This window comes from Scyliorhinus torazame, chromosome 10 (genome assembly GCF_047496885.1).
Source record: "Scyliorhinus torazame isolate Kashiwa2021f chromosome 10, sScyTor2.1, whole genome shotgun sequence".
In the NCBI taxonomy this organism is placed as follows: Eukaryota; Metazoa; Chordata; class Chondrichthyes; order Carcharhiniformes; family Scyliorhinidae; genus Scyliorhinus; species Scyliorhinus torazame.
The window spans coordinates 197,178,507-197,188,801 of NC_092716.1; the positions used below are offsets into that span (position 1 = coordinate 197,178,507).

Here is a 10,295-nt window from a genome sequence, read left to right on the forward strand (position 1 = left end):
ATTCGGGTAGGTACGGTTTACAGAGTGGACAGGAAGAGCATTGTTTACATGGGATCCTGGTGTGGATAATGGAGGAAGTTAGAGTGGGAACTGGTCCTGTTTAAGAGAGATCAGGAGGCATGTATCGTTTAGGGGGTGTTGAAGGACACTCATGGGAAGCACACAGTTTAGCGGGGTTAGGGAGCGCCAACAGTTCAGTGGAGGTCAGGGAGAGGGTACAGTTTGGTGTGGGTTGGGGAAGTAGATTTTAGACTGAATTGGAGGGGTACCATCTGGAGGATGTCAGTGAGCAGATCCAGTTTAGAGGGGGTTGGGGAAAGGTGCCCTTCATGGAAGAATAGTGGCACCTAGGGGAAGGTCTTGAGGACGAGAGTCCCATGGGCAGTAATGTTCATGGGGTCAGGATTCATGGGACGGTATTTCTTTCAGGACCCTTGGAAGGATTTACAGAAGGAGAGCATGTTTGATTGTGGAGCTCAGAATGTACTGTTTACAGAGTGGACAGGAAAGGATAATGTTTATGGGCAATCTGGGTGGATAAACTTTAATGGGGTACTAAAAGGTAGTTCAAGGAGGGCATGCTTTACAGTGTCAGGAGACCATACTTAATGGTGATCATGGGCAGGTACAGTTGCGCAGGGATCGGGGGCAGGTACAGTTGCGCGGGAATCGGGAGCAGGTACAGTTGCGCGGGGATCAGGGGCAGTTGTGCTGGGATCGGTGGCAAGTGCAGTTTAATAGAGATTAGGGAGCAGATACAGTTTAGTAGTCTTAAAATTTAACGTTGCAATAGTCCCAGATGACCATAGGCTGCTTTCCCCTTTGAGTGGGAGCACCGATTGGTGATGATTTAACCTGAGGATCACCACACCTCAGACAAGGAGCAAGGTTAAGGCGGCTCATGAATAACCTCAGCAAGCACAGGAATTGAACCCGTGCCGTTGTTCCTCCTCTGCATCATGAACCAACTGTGATGTGGAGATGCCGGCATTGGACTGGGGTGAGCACAGTAAGAAGTCTTACAACACCAGGTTAAAGTCCAACAGGTTTGTTTCAAACACTAGCTTTCGGAGCACTGCTCCTTCCTCACCTGAGGTGGGCAGATACAGTTTAATAGGCATCAGGTATGGTTTGGTCGGTATTAGGGGGCAGATACAGCTGAGTAGGGTTAGGCAGCAGATATGGTTCAGTAGGGATTAGGGAGCAGGCACAGTTTAGTACGATTTAGGGGGGCAGATAAGGTTTAGTGAGGATCAATGGGCAGATAGAGTTTAGTGGGGATTAGGTGGCAGATAAGAGTTTAGTAGGGATTATGGGCATATACAGTTTAGTGGGAACCAGGAGGAAGATACAGTTAATTTCAATCAGGGACAGGTATAGTTCTGTAAGGTTTAGAGGGCAGACACAGTTCAGGAGGGTAAAGGGGTGGGTATGGTTCAGTAGGGATTAGAGGGCCAATGCAGTATAGTGGGTATTCAGGGGCAGTTTAGTGGGAATTAGGGGGCAGATGCAGTTTAGTGGGCAGATAGGGTTTAGTGGTGATTAATGGGCAGATACAGTTTCATGGGATTATAGGACAGATACAGTTTAGTGGGGACTAGGGGGCAGGGGCAGCTACAGTTTAGTGGGGACTAGGGGGCAGCTACAGTTTAGTGGGGACTAATAGTGAAGTGTGAAGCCCCATGTTGCCGATTAGCAGAGGTAAAGTTCCGTTGGGAAGGGGTGCTAGAGCGAATGTTTCGCGCCGGAGATTTGTTGGATTCAGTTTGAAGGCTGTTAACCCCCCCGCCGCGGCCTTCTCCTGACTCCACTCCCCCACTTTCCCGGGATCGGCTGTTACCTTGACGGGGAGGAAGCAAGGGATGGCGGTGCGGTGGTGCCGATCCCGGAGCAGATCCGGATCCCAATTCCGATGCAGTGGCCGCGCGGTGGAGCCGGAGCTGGAGCCGAGCCGTGTCCCCTGCATAGTCGGCTCAGGCCGCTGCCGCCATCCTGTCCGCCTCGGCCAGCGGGGAGGTGGTGTGAAAGCGCCCGGCCTGTCCCCTAACCTTGCCTCAGCCGCACTGTCGGCTCCGTGGCCCCATGACCAGCCCGTTGGGTATGCCTCAGAGGGTCACGGTGCAGCTCGGCCCCCGCTGCCGATCAGAGCCCAAATCCAACAACATGTCCGGGCGCAGCTCACCCTGTCTGAGGGTAGCAGCACGCCTGCGCACAGCACCCGGGGGCGGGGCTATTGTGGGGAAGCGGGGCCAGTGGACGGGGAGGGGGGGAACAGGGCAAGAGGGGCGTGGCCAGTGAGACAGGAGCGGGACCAGCGGGGGAGGGGCCTGAGCAGCAGAGGAGGGGCGTGGCCGTTGAGAGGCGGGGCAGGGGGCGGAGCGTGGTGGGGTCAGTGTGGGACAGGGTCAAGGAACTGCACAGGGGGCGGGGCCAGTAGGAGGGTCGGAGCCGATACTGGAGCACGATGGGAAAGTGGAGATCGGGAAAAAAGGGGTATAATAACTCAGCGAAGCTGTTAGCACAGATTCATTTATGTATTTACCTATTTCCACAAGTCTGCTTAATGTAATATCTCACTCCCTGTGCAATTCTAGCTGAGGAAGGAGCAGCGCTCCGAAAGCCAGTGACATCGAAACAAACCTGTTGGACTTTAACCTGGTGTTGTAAGACTTCGTACTGTGCTCACCCCAGTCCAACGCCGGCATCTCCACATCAATTCTAGCTGGGAAGATTTGTTCTGTCAGGCCCTGAGTTGAGCCAACTTTTATATCTTGCTCCTAACGAGCCCCAGGTGGTTGGCCACCGCCCTCTAACTGGGGAGCTTGTATTCCAGGAGTGTCAGGGAGATCAATAATTGTTTCCCCATGGTCTTCGTGAGGGCCCTCTTCCCCAAAATCCAAAAGTGTCCCATCAGCTGCGACTGGTGGAGGCCTTCTGCGCTTACGGGTTCTGGGTCGGGTGGAGTGTCGCTGCACGCTACTTCCTGGCTGACCGAAGGCGAACTATAGGGGGCTCGCTGCCGGACACACTGTCGTTTGCTGGTGCAGATACCTCCACGTCCATATCGGAACCCGAGTCAAAGCACTCTTGTTCAGCATGACGTGACCTCGGATAGCTGGGCCCTGAATCCAACGGGTGGCTCATTTGCGGCGACAGCAGTGCTACCATCATTGAAACATCACGAAAGGCGAACTCACACTTTCTCAAATGGTCCACATGCTTTTTTTTTAGAAAATATTTTATTACGGCATTTATGATTTTGTCCACATGCTTCTTAAGGGTCTTTCCCTGAAGCTGGACCCTACACGAGACCGGGTCAGTCTGGTCCAGTACCACTCACGAGAGCCACAACATGCCATCCCCAAAATTCCTTGTGTAATTGGTGCCTATGTCTTTACATTGTGTATTTTATATTTGCCCTATGTATTTTCTTTTCATGTACAGAATGATCTGTGAACTGCACGCAGAACAATACTTTTCACTGTACCTCTGTACGCATGACAATAAATCCAACAAATCTCCGGCGCGAAACATTCGCTCTAGCACCCCTGAACCACGGCCACCCTTCTGTGACTCCTGATGCTGCTCAACTTTGGCCGCAGTGTTAGGAAGAGTATGAGTCAAACGAGTCCTAAGTTGTCTTCCCATTAAAAATTCAGCTGGAGCAATCCTGATGGCCACATGTGGCATTGTACGGTAAATAAAACAGAAGTGTGTCAACTGTGTGTCTAAATACCGTTTGTTGCTTTTCCAATCCCCGGTTAAATATTTGGACTGCCCGCTTTGCCAGTCCACTAGATGAAGGATTATATTGCGCGCTGCGGATGTGCCAAATGTCATTACACCGCATTTAAATGGCAAACTCCTCACTTGTGAAAGGAGTGCCGTCTGTCACCAGCACTTCCGGAAGTCCATGGGTGCAAAGAATTCCCCGGAGCATCTCCATTGTGGCCCTGGATGTCATGGAAAACATCCTGCAAACCTACAGGCATTTGGAATAGGTGTCCACAATTGTTAGGAACATGGAGCCCATGAAATGTCCAGCAACATCCACGTGGAGGCGACTCCATGGACGACCCGGCCATTCCCAAGGGTAGAGAGCCGACGACGGAAGATACTATTCCTGACATGCCGGGAAGTTTTCTTTTTTTTAAATGTTTTTATTCAGGCATTTATATATATACATCAAACACAAGCAAAACCAAAAAGAGAACAAACAGGAAATCTCATAAATACAGAACCAATACCCCTGCGCCCCACCCTCCCTGCCGTTACCCCCCACCCATACTGCCTCCTTTTTAACTGGAAAGTCCCCACCCCCTCCCTCCATCTGCTGACTTCTTAACTACCTTGAAGAAGTCGATAAACAATTTCCATCTCCAGGCAAACCCCTCCACAGTCCCTCTCAAAGCAAACTCGATTTATTTTCCAACCTGAGGAATTCCACGAGGTTGCTCACCCACACCCCTGGTTTTGGTGGCCCCGAGTCCCTCCATTCCAACTGGATCTGTGTCCGAGCTACCAGAGAAGCAAACCAAAACGCCGACCTCTCGCCCCCTGGACTACTGGGTCTTTCAACACTCCAAAAATCGGCACTTCTGGACCTGGGACCACCTTCACCCTCAACACCTCAGACATCACAACAACAAACCCCTGCCAAAATCCCTCCAACTTCAGACAGGCCCAAAACATGTGGACATGGTTCGCAGGCTCCCTCGCACACCGCCCACACCTATCAGAGAACTGGCCGAATTCCACCAAAATGTCCACGATGCCTCCAATACTTTACAATGGGTCCGATATGTAAAGCAACAGATAGTCCGCATGTAACGAGATCCTGTGCTCCACCCCTGCCCGCACTATCCCTTTCCAACACCTTGACGCTCTTAGTACCATTGCCAGTGGCTCTATTGCCAAGGCAAAGATCAACAGGGAGAGTTGGCATCCCTGCCTCATCCTACGATGCAGCCCTCCTGGGTGTCCACATGCAAAGCCCTCATCCAGGGTGACCTCAGCTGCTATCGCCGGCAGAGAAGCAAAGGCCAAAATGCCGGCCCCTGATCACAATGGTGGCTGGCCCTCTCCATCATCCTCGTGCAAAGTATGCTGCCGGTCGCGGCAGCGCCTGAAAACCAAACTCTGCCATGTACTTGCCTGTCAGAGGAATTCTCCGGCCCGCACCAAAGGGTTTCCCAAGCCAAGCACAAGATAATCAACAGACTCTTGCAGTTCCTGTGCACCCTTCTGCGCGTGTTCGCGAGAGAGGGAAAGTTCAGTGGCTCACTTTAAATCCAACATAGTTCCGCTAACAGTTTCCATTGAGTGGCCGAATTATTGATACCACACACAAATCTGTCCCAACATTCCTGAGCGGGACGACCCAAAACTCACCCAAGTGCCGCAAACGAGTTAAAATGGCCGTAACCCACTCACCAGGAGAGCATATCGGCATGTTAAATCAATACCTTTGCATAGTCTCAGACGGCTTGGGGTTGTAGTTGTCCAAAACAATCGCCACAAGTTCATCAAAGGATGCTGAATCTGGTACAGCCAGGTAGGTCAAACTTTTAATGATCCCAAATGTCTGGGCCCAGCAGGCTGTCAGAAAGAAAACTTTTTGTCAGTCTTCCTCCAATATACAGTTCGCTTGGAAGAAGTACCACATGCACTCTGCATCCTGATTCCAGTGCTCCAGTCCTGCATCGAAGGCATCAAATTTACCGAACAACGGCACTTTAAATGATATGACATACCGTGCACAATACAAATCTCCGACGGATAGGCAAACAACATTTGAATCCGGGGCTTCTGTAAATTCTCGTCACCAATATAACAACTCATAAGGAAGCTGTCATTAACAAAGTGGAGTTTATTTACATACATAAACAAGTCTGCTTAATGCAGCATCTCACTACAGTGCAATTCTAGCTGGGAGGATTTGTTCTGCTTAGGGCCTGCTTTTATATCTTGCTCGTAATGAGCCCCAGGTGGTTGGCATCCTCCCCCTGCCTCGGGAGCTTGTATTACACAAGTCCCACAGGTAGATCAATGATTGTTTCCCTGTGGTCCTCGTGGGGGGCATAACAAGGGGAAGTGGAAAGAGGAAAGGTGTAAAGAAAAGTATGTATGGAGGAATTTGAGAAAAATGGGAAAAGAGTAGGAAGGAGAGGAAAGGTGGGATGGAAAAAGGGAGTGGAAAATGGGGACCAAAATGGACTAGGCAATAAAACATAGGCAATGGGAAAGGGAGAGGAAGGTGGAGGGGAAAATATGGAGAAAAGGAAATGACATCGGGAGGGTAAATTGGGAAAGAAGACGAGGGACAATGAGACAGGAAAGGAAGGAGGTAAAGTGATATGAGGTGCTGGGGTGGGATGATAATTGGAAGTAAGGGTGGAAAGGGGATGGAAAAAGGGAGGAGATAGTGAAGGAAAATTAAAAAGGGAAAAGACTGTGGTGAAAAGAGTAGGAGGAGAGGTGGGGAAGGAGAAAAAATGGACGGGAGGAATGATGAGGACCGATGGAACGTTACGATAATGGGAAGAGGATGAAGGAGAAAGTTAGAAGCAAAGGGCAGATCAAGTTTAGTAGTACTTTTGAAGCACTTTTTCCCACCCAACGTATCTCACCCCATCAGTATCCTCAGAACCACAGAATTGTTACAGTGCAGAATGGGGCCATTTGGTCCATCGTGCCTGTACCTGCTCTCCAAAGAGTAACTCCCCCTGCGCCATTGTCCTGCCTTCTGCCAGTAACCCAGCACATTCTTCCTTTTCAGTTAACAGTATCATTCCCTTTTTAATGCCTCGATTGAAGCTGACCACAACACTCAGGCAGTGCATTACAGAGCTTAACCACTCGTATGGAAAAGATTTGCCTCCCACTGCGTTGGCCTGTTTTGCCAATTTAAACCTGTGCCCTCTCATTTCCGTTCCTTTCATGAGTGGGATCAGTTTCTCCCTATCTGCTGTGTTGAGACCCCTCATGATTTTAAATATTCCTTTCTCCCTCTTGTGTTTATTTAGCTTCCCCTTAAATGCATCAAACTTTATTGGTCTATCCTAGTCATTATGTGAGCCTTTGAGACATTTACATTGCCCTTGACATTGAATGGTGTTACCGCTGAATCCCCATTGACCAGAAACTCAACTGGACTAATCATATAAATACTGTGGCTACAAGAGCAGGCCAGAGACTAGGAATCCTATGGTGCGTAACTCACCTCATGATTCCCCAAACTCTGACCATCAAAGCACAAGTCACGCATGTGCTGAAATGCCCTTCACCTGCCTGGATGAGAGCAGCTCCAACACTCAAGAAGCTGGACACTAATCCAGCACAAAGCAACTGCAAACATGCACTACTGAGACACCATGGCACCAGTGTGTCCCATCTACAACGTGCGCAGCAGGAACTCTCCATAGCTATTCAGGCAGTATCTTCCAAACCCACAACCAGTACCATCTAGAAGGTAAAAGTAAGTAAACGTAAAGTCACCATAGTTCCAGATGACCATTGGTTGCTTTCCCCTTTGACAGGGAGAGCTGACTGCTGGTGATTTAACCTGAGGATCACGACACCGGAGACGAGGGACGAGGTTGAGAAGGCGGGACTTCATGAATAACCTCAACTGGTACCAGAAGTTGGTATTCCAACTTGCTATTAGCCTTGCTCTTGTTGTATCTGTCCAATTCAGATACTTCAGCCAACTCCTTAATTAAGGTTTACCCAGATGTCTTTATTTATGAATAGAACAAAGTACGGACACAGATATTTATTTAAAAATAGATTTAGAGTACCCAATTATTATTTTTTTACAATTAAGGGGCAATTTAGCGTGGCCAATCCACCTAACCTGCACATCTTTGGGTTACGGGGGTGAAACCCACGCAGACATGGGGAGAATGTGCAAACTCCACATAGACAGTGACCCAGGGCCGGGATTCGAACCCGGGTCCTCAGTGCCGCAGTCCCAGTGCTATCCACTGCGCCACATGCCGCCCTGTTCAGACACAGATATAATGCAACACGCTTTATTAAACATAGTTAACCCGTAAATTCCCCACTCTACAGACAAAAAACACCCAGGGTTCGACAATACTACCCGCAAAGGTGGTTTGGTATGCTGTACATCCGATCCCTGCATCCTTCTGGTCCCTCTTTGCAAAGGTAATTCTCGCCGGCTGTTTCTCCCTTGCTTGCTGCCTTCCTTCCTTCTGGTCTGGTCAAGGTCGCCTCACACACCAAGGTCGGAGAATCGCCCGGGGGCGGGGGGGGGCGTGAATCCCGTTCCGCCGCTCCGACTCCAGCTGCCGAATTCTCCAGCGTTGGTTTTCGGGCGGGGATCGTGCCATGTCTGCCCCCCCCCCCCGGCAATTCTCCGGGCCCGATGGGCCGAGCGGCCGCCCGTTTTCGGCCAGTCCCGCCAGCGTGAAATGGACATGGTGCATCACGGCGGGACCTGGCTTGTCGGCCGTCTACCGGAGTCCTCAGGGGGGCCCGGGGGTATCCGGCCCCGGGAGGGGCCACCACGGTGGCCTGGCCCGCGATCGGGACCCACCAATCTGCGGGCAGCCCTGTGCCAGGGAGGCACTCTTTCCCTCCGTGCCAGCCTCTGTTGGGCTCCGCCATGGCCGGCGCGGAGAAGAAACCCCCTGCACATGCGCAGGAAACACGCTGGCGGTTCTGCGCATGCGCCAACTCGCGCAACCCACGGGGGCCCTTCGGCACGGTTGGCGCAGCGCCAACCCCTCCGCTACCGGCCTAGCCCCTGGAAGTGCGGAGGATTCCGCAACTTCCGGGTGGCCCGACGCCGGAGTGGTTCGCGCCGCTCTTGGCGCCGGCGTCGAGCCATCCGGAAAGTTGCGGGAGAATCCCGCCCAATGTCTTTGCTTCCAGTCTTTGCTCCCTAGATGTCCAGAATGCCTATTTTTACCCCCTGTCGCCACCCACCTCCTTTTCCACCTGCCCTTGGCCTTCGGAGTATCAGGAGGCAGGGTCTCAGTGCCCAATGGTCTGGTTGATGACCTGTTGACAGGGCACCTGAGCCCGCCCTGGGAGGAGCGATGATTGCTTGATTGGTTATCAGGAACTGTGGACAATAGGCCAATGCATCTTCAGTAGGAGCAATAATTACTTGATGGGTTATCAGGGGCTGCTCCAGACAGCCTGCCTGAGTTCTGTATATTCGGATATTCGGATTCCGCAGACTTCTTGTTAGAGCAGACTGTGGTTTTAATTTAACGTGCCCAATTCTCCACTCTAAGACATCCAATTTAATCAGCCTTAAAACTAGGCCCTGATTATATTACCACACTCTGCATCACGAACCAGCTTTACAGCCAATTGAGCTAAATCAGCCCCCAACTGGCTCCCAACTGGTCATCTAGAGGGACAAAGGCAGCAGCTGCATGGAAACAACACCACCACCTGAAGGTTTCACCGCAAGCCACACACCATCCCAACTTGGAAATATATCGCTGTTCCTTCACTGTTGCTTGGTCAAAATCCTGGAACTCCCTAACAGCAGTGTGGGTGTATCTACACCAGATGGACTGCAGTTGTTCAAGAAGGTAGTTTGCCACCAACTTCTCAGGGCAGTTAGGGATGGGCAAAATTGCTGGCCTAGCCAGCGACACCCACATCCCATGAATGAATGATTTAAGAAAAGCTGGGTCAGATCCATTCTTGCTCCCTGAAAGTTGGTTTTCCTCCAATTAATTATTCTTACTCTGGATTGGCTATGAAAAAGGAACAATCTAAACTTTATGACACAATGATCACTGTCATGGTATGCAAACATGCAGCTAATGAACACATAGAATAGGACACGACCAATGAGCAGTCAGGACACTCAGTGGTGGTATCTCACTATAAAAGGGATGAGGCACTCATGCTCCGCCTCTTTCACAGACCAACATCTACAGAGTGAGACAGGGTGTATCCTCAGCATCACACCCCAGCACGTGGCTTAGAGCAAGGCTGGTTCAGTTAGACTGAGTTACTACATTTAGATTAGCAGAGAGTTGAACTCATTGAGAACTGTGCTAATAGTTCAATAAAACACATTGAACTCACTTCAAAGTCTGGAGCATCTTTTACTCAAAACTGCATCAAGTGGCACCTTGTGTTATTCCAGATTACATAACACAACATGATACCAGGAGTCTGTTCAATCTAGTTAGTTCAACTCAGCAAGATCCGTGACGACCAGCGAATGTCTACCAGCCCAATGGAAAAGATTCAGGCTCCTCACCAGCTCAGAACCTCCAGCAATCTCAGTCCCAACTGGCAGA

At 50.6% G+C, this 10,295-nt stretch overlaps 1 protein-coding gene across 4 annotated transcripts in view; it reads right to left on the reverse strand.

Moving 5' to 3' along the window:
- Positions 1–2,197, reverse strand: part of hipk3a (homeodomain interacting protein kinase 3a) — a 334,036-nt gene extending 331,839 nt beyond the window's left edge. For 2 of the 4 annotated variants that reach the window (XM_072466227.1, XM_072466226.1), the window contains exon 1: positions 1,841–2,197. The gene's annotated coding sequence lies outside the window, so the exon portion shown is untranslated. The remainder of the gene's footprint in view (positions 1–1,840) is intronic. The other 2 variants (XM_072466229.1, XM_072466228.1) reach the window with 1 other exon arrangement.
- Between the last annotated feature and the right edge of the window lie 8,098 nt (positions 2,198–10,295).